The sequence below is a fragment of the Triticum aestivum genome, chromosome 3B, assembly GCF_018294505.1.
Source record: "Triticum aestivum cultivar Chinese Spring chromosome 3B, IWGSC CS RefSeq v2.1, whole genome shotgun sequence".
In the NCBI taxonomy this organism is placed as follows: Eukaryota; Viridiplantae; Streptophyta; class Magnoliopsida; order Poales; family Poaceae; genus Triticum; species Triticum aestivum.
This window is the reverse complement of record NC_057801.1, coordinates 765,445,013-765,457,316: the sequence shown is the minus strand read 5'-3', so window position 1 is coordinate 765,457,316 and position 12,304 is coordinate 765,445,013. Positions and strand designations below refer to the sequence as shown.

Below are 12,304 nucleotides of genomic sequence, written 5' to 3'. Positions count from 1 at the left end.
CTGTACTTATAGCCCTTGAGGCAGATCAATACAATCACGGTGAGATTTACAGTACTCAACTGCCATGGCCGGCTTGGTGGCAGTGGAGAGAGGAGCTTCTAGGCTGAGGGGAGTTCAGGGGAAGGATGAGGAGGACCACCAGACCATTACCCTCGCCGTCGCTCTGGGAAGGAGGGAGCGGGCGGCGTCGCTCCCGATCGCCGGACAAAGGAGCCTCGGAGGCTGTAGACTTTCACCCAACGCCGGCGCCTCTCAGTCGTGAGAGCGATCGAGACGAGGTCTTTCTCCCCGACCTGTCGAGGCGCGGAAAACTCAACCAGGGAAGGGCCGGGGAAAGGGCCAGGTTCCCTCCCCTTCGTTAGGCACCAAATGCGACGGTAGATTCCTCGGGCTCGATTCGGCTCGAGGCTTTCCCACCCGGGGAAAGGAAGGGGATCCCGGGGGGATCACTTGCAACCAAACGAGGCCTTAATAGAGTTTTTATCAATCGACTTCGTGTGTTTCGGATTCCCATTGCCATCTTCATTATACTCCTGCCCACGTTTTTACTATGCCCACATTTCCATATTCCTGCAATTCAACGGGCCTTTTAACAAAAATGGCAGAATTCCTAATCTCGAAAAAAATTGGCAGAATTCCTGCCAGTCACGGTCATCTTCAAATAAAAGAAGAAAAATGGCTGCGTGCACGTAGGTTCTAAAAAAAAGGTTCGCGAAGCACTGATCCATTCTCTAGTAAACCTAACCGACTCCGTAAAATCCACACACGGCCGCCAAACTCGTCCGGCGATGCGGACTCGCTCCTCGTCGACATCGTCTCCTCCGGCGATGTGTACTCGATCTCGCTCCTCTTCGACATCCTCTTGTCCTCCTCCGGCGGCGAAGTAGGCGCGCTCCTCCTCGAGATCCTCTACTCCGGCGGTGAAGCGGCGACGCGGGCGCTCTCCTCCGTCGAGACTCCCAGCCTGTCCAGGTGAGCCACACTCGCCCGCCTTCATCCTGCCTCTCAGTCTCACCTACTCGGCAGGGAAAACTTTTAATTAGTCGCTAACTGAACTGCATGCGAAGGAACCCTAGATTTTTAGCAGCACATAGTACCTGCCGTGGGGCACGCGTTTTTGGGTCCGAACCAACAGATCCGGGCACCGGGTAGGTTTGGTGGGCTGGCGGTTGGAGATGGAGTCTTAGGGTATGTTTTATTTGAGCCACAACTAGACATCAAAATGTTGGCATCACCGATGCATGGGTATGATCAAAATTTCAGTAAACCATTATTGTTTGGATCGTAAACATTCCAAGTCCAATTTTTTTGCAAAAAGTCATACCCCTCTTCGGTTTACCACCAACTGACTTGATGCAGCGGAGTGGGGTGCATGCGCTTCCTAATCGGTTGAGGATCCACTTTCTTAAGAGCATCTCCAATAGGTGATGAAAAAATCCGTGATGCAAAAACCAGGTAGGAGGGAGAAAATTTTACATCACCAAGACGGCTGTTGCTTTAATAGGTGGTGTAAAGGCGATGCCCTAAAACTCATCATTTGAATATGATTCATTTCACATTTTGGAATTTTGAACTCTACTTCTATGTTCCTTAAACATTTTAAACAACATAATTAAACATGAGGTTTGCGATCCAACTCTACCTCCTCATTCGGCTTCGTCTTCTCCTTCTCGGCGAAGAATCAAAGCTCCGCCTCGACGAGGTGCGGATTGGTCTTGGCAAACCTCTCCATGTAAACCCTACCCTTCTCCTAGGCACTTTGTTGCGCCTCGACACGGTGGTGTGCTTTCTCCTCATCGCGGGAGACAATGCAAATCTCATGGGAGCGAAACTGTACTTCCTAGGCTAAGACCACGTCGGAGAAGTTCAGCTCGGCCCTACTACCGCCGAACCTCCATGCAACCTCGTCGTACACGTGTGCGGCAAGCTCGGGCATCTTGAAGATGCCGAGCCACCTAAGCCGTCACTTGCAAGTGGTTTTTGCAACGTCCAACTCACTTAGCCTAACACCACGGTACAAGGTGCCGCTCGCGACAGAGCGGCGATGCAGCGTGGCTTGGGTAGTGCCATCTCCTCGACACAGTGTCCAACGATAGAGATGTGTGTTACAGGGGGGCCATGCCCCCCCCCCACCCCCCAAGATTAGAAAAATCTCTAAAGGAATTTTTAAAACAAGTGTGGCCATCTGCCTCCCAGCCATATTGGCTAGCTCTGCCACTGAGAGTGTCCTCGGCCCGAGCTGCCAAGCTGAGCGGTGGCGTGTTGAGCCCAACTGCGGCGGACAAACCCTAGAGGCAACCCGAGCAGGAGCCGCCAGAGTCGACAAATCAAGGAGGTGAGTCATTGATCGGGCGATGACGGGCAATGGGGAGGACATATTTGGGGGCGGCGTGCATGCAGTGGGTAGGTGGAAATTGTCGGCTAGCAGAGTGGAAACCAGTGGCGGGATTGCTAGTGGCGGTTGGCCGGGCGGTGATTACAACACGGAATTGACGGTGTCAGTGACGGGCAACGATGCAGGCTGCGGGCAGGGAAGTTTCTGCAGGCAATTGCGTGCGTGGGCATGGGGATTTTGTGGCAGCCATTGCGGTGCTGCAAATATGCAGCAGCGAGAGGCGTTGTTTCATCTGTCCTAAAAAAATAGTACATCACTGGATACATATACATCATGTGTTGGATTGTCGTTTTTGGCCAAAGTGCCCCAAATGGCCAAATTTTATCACCGCGGTGCTTTTACATCACCTGTTGGAGATGGTCCAATTAAAGCCAAAAGAATCTGAACACACCCCTAGAGCACCGGTTTGTGGGCAACACATCTCCCATGCAGTTGATATTCGTTGCCCACCGTCTTTCACTTTGCTATTATCCCCTTTAGGGCATCTTCAAGGTGAACCCTTAAACATCCCGCAAGCGTCTAGACCGTGCTTCAGACACGGTTTGCCACACAACGCGGGCCTGTGTCGGTCCGCCCAGCAATCTGAACCACGTTTTTCTGACAAACTGAAGACAAACGTGATGAGCATTGCAGGAGTCTGGACACGTTTTTCTGACAAATTGAAGACAAACCTGATGAGCATTACAGGAGTCTGGATATCTGTTTGGTCAACCAAAGGGCACCACGTGCCCGTTTTTCTGTCCGGATGGCGGAAAGCGGTAGCTGTTTGGCGGAAGGTGATTAGTTTGACGCAAGGTTAAAGGGTGGAAGGCGATTTTCATTTGGCAGAAGGTGTGATGCAAGTCTAGCACTCATTAGCGGAAGGTGTAATTGGACTATGATTAGCATTAGTGATTTGTATGCATTTGGCGGAAGGTGTGATTGACTAGGTGATTAGCATATACTTGTACATTTGGTGGAAGGCTAGCATGTGTGTGTGTTTTGGCACAGTGTGTTTTGACGCAAGCCGATGAATAAACAATTTTTTAAGTTAATAAAAAGCGGACATTTGAGGCATAGGGTTGGATGGCCGGCTTCCGCATCAGTGTTTGCGGACTAGTCCCCTATCCGTGCCGACAGATGCGAGAGCAAATTTGCGGGTTAGCATTGAAGATGCCCTTAGAGCATCTCTAGCAGACCCCTTAAACCACGGACTAAAAACGCGGTTTTCAGTTCGCGAAAAACGCGGTTTAAGGGTCGGTTTGAGCTGCGGCCGAATAGACACCTCAAATTTAAACTATTAAACCAAATATTCGCTTATATTTTTTTCCCATGTCTTCTTCTTTCTCTGGCCCGTGTCCACAGTCAGCTAGCTCGCTCCTACGAAGCCGGCTGACAACACACGAAGCGGCCAAATACGGATGCCGCCGGCGTCCAGGACGGCTCGCACAAAGCGGCCGCCGTCGCCATAGCTGCTTCAATGGATGGATCGAATCGATCCAGGAGCTAGCTAGCTAGCTCCGTCGCCGTAGCTGCTTGAATGGATCAACTGAATCGATCCTAGCTAGCTCTCGTCACTGCTTAATCAATCGAAGCCTCCATGGCAGATGTGAGACAGCCAGCATGAGATGAGGGACAACCAGCGCGGATGAAACCTCCCGGTGTCACGGAGCCGCCGCCGTCGCCGCTCCTGCAAGCTCCTCCACAGGCCCGCAGCGCAGCTGCTTTAAGCGCTGAGTTTCCGACGAGTCCCGTGGCGAAAGATCACCGGAGCCCATGCGTACAGTGGAATTTCCTTGTCGCTTAGCGTTGACCGGTTTTCAGGGCACCCTCAGTTTTGCCTTTAAATCTGTGAATAAAGGGGGCCGTGGGGTGGATTCTCAGGGGCCTGAAAAAGTTTACGGGTTTGATCACTTTTACGGGCTCTACTCGGGGTGTTTTTTGGGAACAAAAAATAAAAACATCATTTTTTATGGGTTTAACCACTTTTAAGCAATATTTTAAATAGCGCGCTATAAAATATAGCGAGACTCTTCTCTAAATGCTACACAAGTTATAGCGCGCTAATAGCGTGCTATATTTCAAAATAGCGTTTGCAAAAAAAATCAAATATATCTAGAAATGAAGTATTTAAGCAACTAAAATTTTCATAGGAGCAAGCAATATATGCATAAGGGCCAAATCCAGCACATAAAAATAGTAAGTCTCAAACATCAACAACCATAGTTTTAAGAGTCTCTAACATCAACAGCCACCGGGGCAGCCACCTGGGCTTGCTGGTTAGGTCTCGTGAGAGAATCTGATAAAAGGAGTGAGAAAGCTAGTGGTCGTGGGTTGGTTTTGGCCTGCTGGGCCTGCTGGGTTGTGCTTATTTCAGTTTTGCATGGTCTGCACGTCGTAACATTACAACGTTACAACGTTATAGCGTGTGTAGCGCGCTAATTACGCGATTAGCGGCGTAGCATCCGATTTTACCAAAACGTAACGTCTCCCTTTCAAATATGCTATAACCACGTTATAACGGCGAAATAGCGTGCTATTTAAAATATTGCTTTTAAGGAGTCTGATAGAAATGCTCTTATGCTCTCCTTTGCTTTCTCTCACTTGCTGCCTGGTGCACCGCTGGTCCTTTCTGGTAGTATCACGTTCGTCTCCAGCATCAGCACTCTCAAACATTTTGTCAGTTTATCTATCCTTCTCACGCAGATGTCCAAAAGGTCATACACCTTCAGTCACAACAACTTGGCATTAGCAGTTGGCCAATTACCCTGCAGTGGCAGGAGTAAATATGCAGTACCAAATGTACAAAGTAACTTTTTCGACTTACTTGTACAGCTGTGTTGTCTTGTCACATAATTGGCCTGCCGGTGCCTTGCTTGAGACATGTACATAATGGGGCAAACCTTTCTCGTGCCTATCCAACTTATGTTCAAGTCAAACATCGCATGAAGCATTTATCCAAAATGGTTAACAGCTGAATTGAAATGATAAGAGGCAAACCATGCAACAGAAAATGCAATAAGATATTCATAGATTTGCAGGTTGCAGTACCTGTCTTTTATACTCCCTCCACTCCTAAATAAAAGTCTTCTTAGAGATTCCAATATGGACTACATACGAAGCAAAATGATTGAATCTACACTCTAAAATACGTCTATATACATTTGTATTCGTATGTAATCCATATTGAAATCTTTAAAAAGACTTATATTTAAGAACTCAGTACTACTACTACTACAACCATGTCAAATTTTTGTTATAGTGGTGAGCTTAGTTTCCATAAGACCTACCTAAGTACCTAACCATCGCCGTCGTTTCTCTGAATCTTTAGCTCTTGGGCAAATATTCTTAATGTGACATTGGAACCTAAATAAAATCTCATTCCTTATGCAAAAAATCAAGGAATTTTTAATCATTTGTTAGAGTAAAACATGTCCAAATCCTGCAGGAGATAAAACTGTACCAACCTATCATAACAGACACACGCTAAAATGGCAGCACATTTTCCCAGCAGCGGCTCCATGATCCTGGCCACTGCGCACACCTCTCAGTTCCCACTGGATCTCTTGCTCCGAATGCGCCCATGGAAAGTTCATTTCAACTGGTGGGAACAATTACCTTCCATGGCTGGAACATTCTAGCGATTGGGATGGAACCTTTGAGTGCACTTGGCTAGAACATCTCGACAATATCTAGTGGTCAAGGTCTAGCCGGAGGCACCTGTAGTGGCATCCGAGTGGAAGAGAGCACAGCCAACAGACGTGCAGAAGCATGGGATGATCCAATGAGGGGACGAGAGGAGCAACAGTGGATGTGGTTACCCCGCTCCCAGCAGACCTGCAAAACGCGCCATATTTTGGGTATGATGGGCCGCCAATTCAGTGAGCTGCGCCAGGGGTGGTTGAACTCGGTATTCTTGGGAGCCCAGGCGATGTATAAGAGCCACCTTTGGCAAGGGCTGGCATCATGTTTGATATTTGAATTATTTACTTCTTTGCTTGGTAATCATGCTTGCTTAAGTTTTGCTTTGTTTCTTTTTTTGCAGCTACCATCCGTGGGGATAGTGGGCTGATGCTGATTCTGTTTGAGACGCCCTCCGGCTTTGCAATTTTCACCTTTTGTGGGTTACTTATTAGCCGACCAAATGCTGTGGAGGTGTAGTGGTGTACTATATGTTCTTCCTTCCTTGGTTAATGATGATGTGCTTGCTTGCTTGCTTTCTCTTGTTGTCTATGTCAATTACCTAATTTTCTCTTTTATCTTTGTCTCCTCCAGGAAGTATGGCTTAACTTCACTGATAGATGGAAGGCAGAAAGTGTTAGTGCCCACTTCTTTCCTTCGTTTCCCTTTTTCTGATTGTTATTTTTCCTATGTTGTGCTGCCAAATTAACCCTGCTAGTTATCTTGCACCATTCATGATTGCATCAGTATTTATTTATTTACTTTGTTTTCTATTGACGGAGGAACATAAACACATGGTTCATTACTAAATAATTGAGAGGCCAACACAACTCTCCTCCATAAATCTAAAACATGTACCCTGGACCGCGGTTTTCACTTTCAGTGAGATTTTGATGAATTTCACTGGATTTCATTAATTTCAGCAGTCACTGAAATATCTACCTTTCAGCCAAAATATTTCAGCCATTTCAGTAGTACTCCCTCCGTTTCTTTGTAGAAAAAAATATCAACCTCTAGAATACTAAAACTATATTGTATGAAAATTAATTTCATGATGCATCTAACAATCTTGATTTCATATTGTGAATTTTTATATTTTTTTTCTATAAATTTCATGATGCATCTAACAATCTCATGTGATCATGTCCCTGGCGCCAAAGGCCAAAGGCAGAATCAATTTTCTTTGTTTCGTTCTTTGAGAGAAAGGCACACAGAAAGAAAAGGTACGGGATCCATTGCCATGTCAATAGAAACAACACAGGCAACTTGTATATATTCTTACACGCATCAGATACATCCGAGTTGGTACGACCACACGTACTTGGTTCCTGGTCGTCCTGTATTTCCTCGACGATCAGATCGATCAGTTGACCCTCCCCAGACCCCAGCCAGCCGTGTACTTCCCCGTCCAAATCAGCTGCCTCTTTCCCATCCTGACTCGAGATGTCAAATCAACCCGAGCACGCGACGGTAACACGGGATTGCATTGCGTGAATGGCGTGCTCTGATCTTTTAGGAAGGTGATCTCACATATATAGTGCAATTTCTGAATTCTTAATTGCTTATTATTTACGTGATTGAATTGAATCAACACCTACCAAAGGAAGCACGACACAAGATCCCCCTAATGAGATTTGGTTTTTTAATGGAAGGAAGAAAAACCAGTGGGTGAGGTGGTGGGAGGTGGGACGAAGAAAAACCGGATAAAAATAAACCAAACCAGACTACCAACTGCTCGTAGAGATCAGTTTTATGTTTCTTAGAGCATCTCCAACAGGCGCCCAAAAAGAGCTCCACGCACTAAAAGTTTGTTTTTTTTTGGCGTCGGACAGTCCAGCAAAAGCTGTAGCGCTAAAAGTTTTTGGACGCGCGCTGAAAAACGCTATCGCGCGCATATTTTGAGCGCCGGATTGCGCGCGCTTCACAATTTGCACTGTCTGTTTTTTGGGCGCGCGTTTTTGGGCGCCTGTTAAAACAAAGTTGGTCCCAGCGCATTAAAAATGCTACCGTGACGCGCTACAACGTTTATTGGGCGCGGGATTTTTGTGCGGCCGTTGGAGATGCTCTTACGATGCCCACGTTTTCATATTCCTGCAAATCAAAGAGTCTTTTACCGAATTTAAAAAAAAACAGTCATTTACCAAAATGGCAAAATCCCTGCCGCTTACGGTCGTCTTCAATAAAAAGGTATGAAAAATGGCTGCGTGCACGTAGGTTCTCGAAGAAAAAAAAAGTTCGAGAAGCACTGAGCCATTCTCTACTAAACCTAACCGACTCCGTAAAATCCACACACGGCCGCCAAATTCGACTGGTGATGCGGACTCGCTCCTCGTCGACATCCTCTCCTCCGGCGATGTGTACTCGATCTCGCTCCTCCTCGATATCCTCTCCTCCTCCGGCGGCGAAGCCGGCGCGCTCCTCCTCGACATCCTCTACTCCGGAGGTGAAGCGGCGACGCGGGCGGTCTCCTCCGTCGAGGTTCCCGCCCTGTCCACGTGAGCCACTCGCCCGCCGTCATCCTGCCTCTCAGTCTCACCTACTCGGCAGGGAAAACTTTTAGTCGCGAATTGGACAGCATGCGAAGGAACCCTAGATTTTTAGCAGCACATATATACCTGCCGTGGGGCGCGCGTGTTTGGGTCCGAACCAACAGATCCGGGCACCTGGTAGGTTTCTTGGGCTTGGTGATTGGAGAGGGAGTCTCAACTAGCCATATCAAAATGTTGGCATCACCGATGCATGCCTGGATATGATCAAAATTCCGGTAAGCCATTACAATTTGGATCGTAGCCAGTCCAAGTCCAAAATTTTAGCAAAAGGTATACTGTATACCCCTCTTCGATTTACCACCAACTGACCTGATGCGGCGGAGTGCCTTGGTGCATGCGCTTGCTAATCGGCTGAGGACCCACTTGTTTAAGAGCTATCTTCAACCGGTGATGAAATTTTTGATGATGTATAACCCATATGGGGCAGGAGAGAGAAAATAGGTGATGTAAAAGTGGTGCCCTAAACATGATCATTTGAACATGATTCATTCCACATTCTGAAATTTCAAACTCTATTCTACATTAAACATTTTCACCTTCTCCTTCTCGTCGACGAATCGAAGGTCTGCCTCGACGAGGTGCGGATTGGCCTTGGCAAACTTCCCCTTCTCTTCGGCACTTCGTTGCAGGAGACAATGCAAATCATAGGGGGAGGAACAGCGCCTCCTCGGCCGAGGCCACGTCGGGAAAGTTCAGCTCGGCCCGGTTATGGCCAAACCTCCATCTCACCTCGTCGTGCAGCGCACACGCGGCGAGCTTGGATGCCTCGAAGGTGCCAAGCCACCTACGCTGGCACTTGCGAGTGCTTTCGGCGACGTTGTGCCCCAATTCCCTTAGTCGAACACCATGGTATGGGGTTGCACTTGCGGAAGGGCGGCAACGTGGTGCCATATCCTCGATGCATGCAATTTTGTCAACCCAAAGCCGCTAACCGGACGGGCGGCAAGCCGAACCCAAGCAGCGACTGCTGGAGTCGATAGATTGGGGAGGTGAGCCGTTGATTGGGCAATGGGGAGGCCGGATTCGGGTGGCTGCATGGATGCGGTGGGTAGGTGAAAATTGTTGGCTAGCGGAGTGCAAATCGGCGGCGCGATGGCTAGTGGCGGCCGGCCGGGTGGCAATTGCAGCATGAAATCGACGATGACGGCAATGGTGCGGGCAGGCGAAGTTTCTGCAGGTGGTTGAGGGTGCGCGCATGGGCATGGTGATTTTGTGGCAGTCGTTGCGGCGCTGCTAATATGAAGCAGTGAGAGGCATTTTTTCATCTTCCCTAAATAAATTTACATGACGGAAATATATATACATCACCTGTTGGAATGCTGTTTTTGGGCCGAAGTGCCGCTAATTAAAGAGAAAAGAATCTGAACACACCGGCACATCTCTCCCATGCTGTTGAGATTCGTCGTTTTGCCCACCGCCTCTCACTCTGCTATTTTCCCCTTTGTGCTCTCCTTTGCTTTCTCTCACTTGCTCCATGGTGCACCATTGGTCCTTTATGGTCGTATCACGTTGGGCTCCAGCATCGGCACTCCAACATTTTGTCATCAGTCTATCTATCCTTCTCACGCACATGTCCAAACGGCCATATACATTCAGTCACATCAATTTGACATTTGCAGCTGGCCAATTACCCTGCAGTGGCACGTAAATATGCAGTACCAAATGAACAGAGTAACTTTCTCGACTTACTTGTACATCTGTGTTGTCACATTGGCGGTGTCCTGCTTGAGACATGTACACAATGTGGCAAACCTTTCTCCTGCCTATCCATCTTATGCTCAAGTCAAAACATCGCATGAAGCATTTGTCCAAAATGGTTAACAGCTGAACTGAAATAATAACAGGCAAACCATGCAACGGAAAAATGCAATAAGATATTCATAGATTTGCAGGTTGCAGTACCATACTTTTACAGAACCGTACTACTACTACAACCTTGGTCCAATTTTCGCTATAGTGGCGAGCTTAGTTTCCATAAGACCTACCTAACCATCTCCACCGTTTCTCTGAATCATTAGCTCTTGGGCAAAGGTCCAGAGTGTGACATTGGAACCCAACCTAAAAATCTCATTCTTTATGCAAGAAATCAAGGATTTTTTTAATCATTTGTTAGAGTAAAACATGTCCAAATCCTGCAAGAGATAAAACTGTACCAGCCTATCATTACAGACACGCGTAAAATGGCACCACATTTGCCCAGCAGTGGCTGCACGATCCTGGCCACTGCGCACACCTCTTGGACTCCCACTGGAACTCTTGCTCTCACTGCGCCCATGGAAAGTTTATTTCAACTGGTGGGAACAATTACCTTCAATGGCTGGAACATTCTAGCAGACGTGCAGAAGCATGGGATGGGCTGAGGGGAGGAGAGGAGCGACAACGGACGGGGTTGCCCCGCTCACACAGAAGCACAAGGCGTAAGATAACCTGTAAAATGGGCCATATTTTGGGTATAATGGGCCGACAATCCAGTGGGTCACGCCAGGGGTGGTTGAACTCGGTATTCTCAGTAGCCATGTATAAGAGCCCCTTTGGCAAGGGCTGGCATCATGCTGATATTTGAATTATTTATTGTACTTCTTTTCTTGGTAATCATGCTTGCTTTAAGTTTGCTTTGTTTCTTTTTTTGCAGCTGCCATCCGTGGGGATAGTGGATTGATGCTGATTCTGTTTGAGACGCCCTCAGGCTTTGCAATTTTCACTTTTTGTGGGTTACTTATTAGCCGACGAAATGCTGTGCAGGTGTACTATATGTTCTTCCTTCCTTGGTTACTGCTGATGAGCTTGCTTGCTTTCTCTTGTTGTCCATGCCATTTACCTAATTTTCTGTTTTATTATCCTTGTCTCCTCCAGGAAGTATGGCTTAGCTTCACTGATGGACGGAAGGCAAAACGTGTTAGTGCCCGCTTCTTCCTTCGATTCCCTGCTCCTGGTTGTTGTTATTTTCTGATGTTGTTTGCCGCCAAATTAATCCTACTAGTTGTCTTGCACCATTCATGATTGCATCATTATTTATTTATTTTATTTTGTGTCTAGGGTGGAACATAAACATATTGTTCATTACCTCTTAAATAATTGAGAGGCTAACACAACTTCCTCCATAAACCTAAAGCATGTACTCTGGACGCAATTGTGCACACGCCCAAAAAACTACTTTAGCTAAATGGCGGTCATGGGTGCAACGAGATTTCTAGCGAATCAGTTACTTGATTTGCTGCTACTATTGAAGAGCAGCACTGTGGTCTGATGCCAAACTACATTTCATTACCTTGCTTTATGAACTTACTTAATCTGAATTACACTAGTATTTGATGAACGAGTATTTGTAAGATGGGGATATCGTCACGGTTAAGTTATACCTAGTGAAGCAGCTCCCTCTGGTGAGAACCTCGACCCCCTTTCCCCTCCTCGCTCCTGCAGGCGACGGGGGGGACTCTAGCCACCGGTCGCGCCCCCCGCCTCCCCTTCTATCCCCTCCCCCCCCTATGGCCGCCGCCGGCGAGCCTCCTCATCTCCGCGCGCAAGGGATGCGGCACTTGGTGCTGGGCGCGGGCAGCTCGCCGGCGCTCCGGAGTGGGACGATGATGGTGGCGTGACGGTGATGCGACGGGCGGAGTGTGGTGCGGGCTAGAGGCGGCGTCACGGGGCGGTGCGCCCAGATCCGCTTCTGAAGTCACGGGTCGCGGTTGGCCTTCCTTGC

The 12,304-nt window shown here is 47.9% G+C and overlaps 1 long non-coding RNA gene across 1 annotated transcript in view; it reads left to right on the top strand.

Annotated features, from left to right (window-relative positions):
• Nucleotides 1-719: 719 nt before the first annotated feature.
• Nucleotides 720-12,304, top strand: part of LOC123066433 (uncharacterized) — a 14,274-nt gene continuing 2,689 nt past the window's right edge. The window contains exons 1-5 of the long non-coding RNA XR_006431335.1: nt 720-972; nt 6,420-6,529; nt 6,650-6,691; nt 11,237-11,346; nt 11,458-11,499. This is a non-coding gene — a long non-coding RNA (uncharacterized lncRNA). The remainder of the gene's footprint in view (nt 973-6,419; nt 6,530-6,649; nt 6,692-11,236; nt 11,347-11,457; nt 11,500-12,304) is intronic.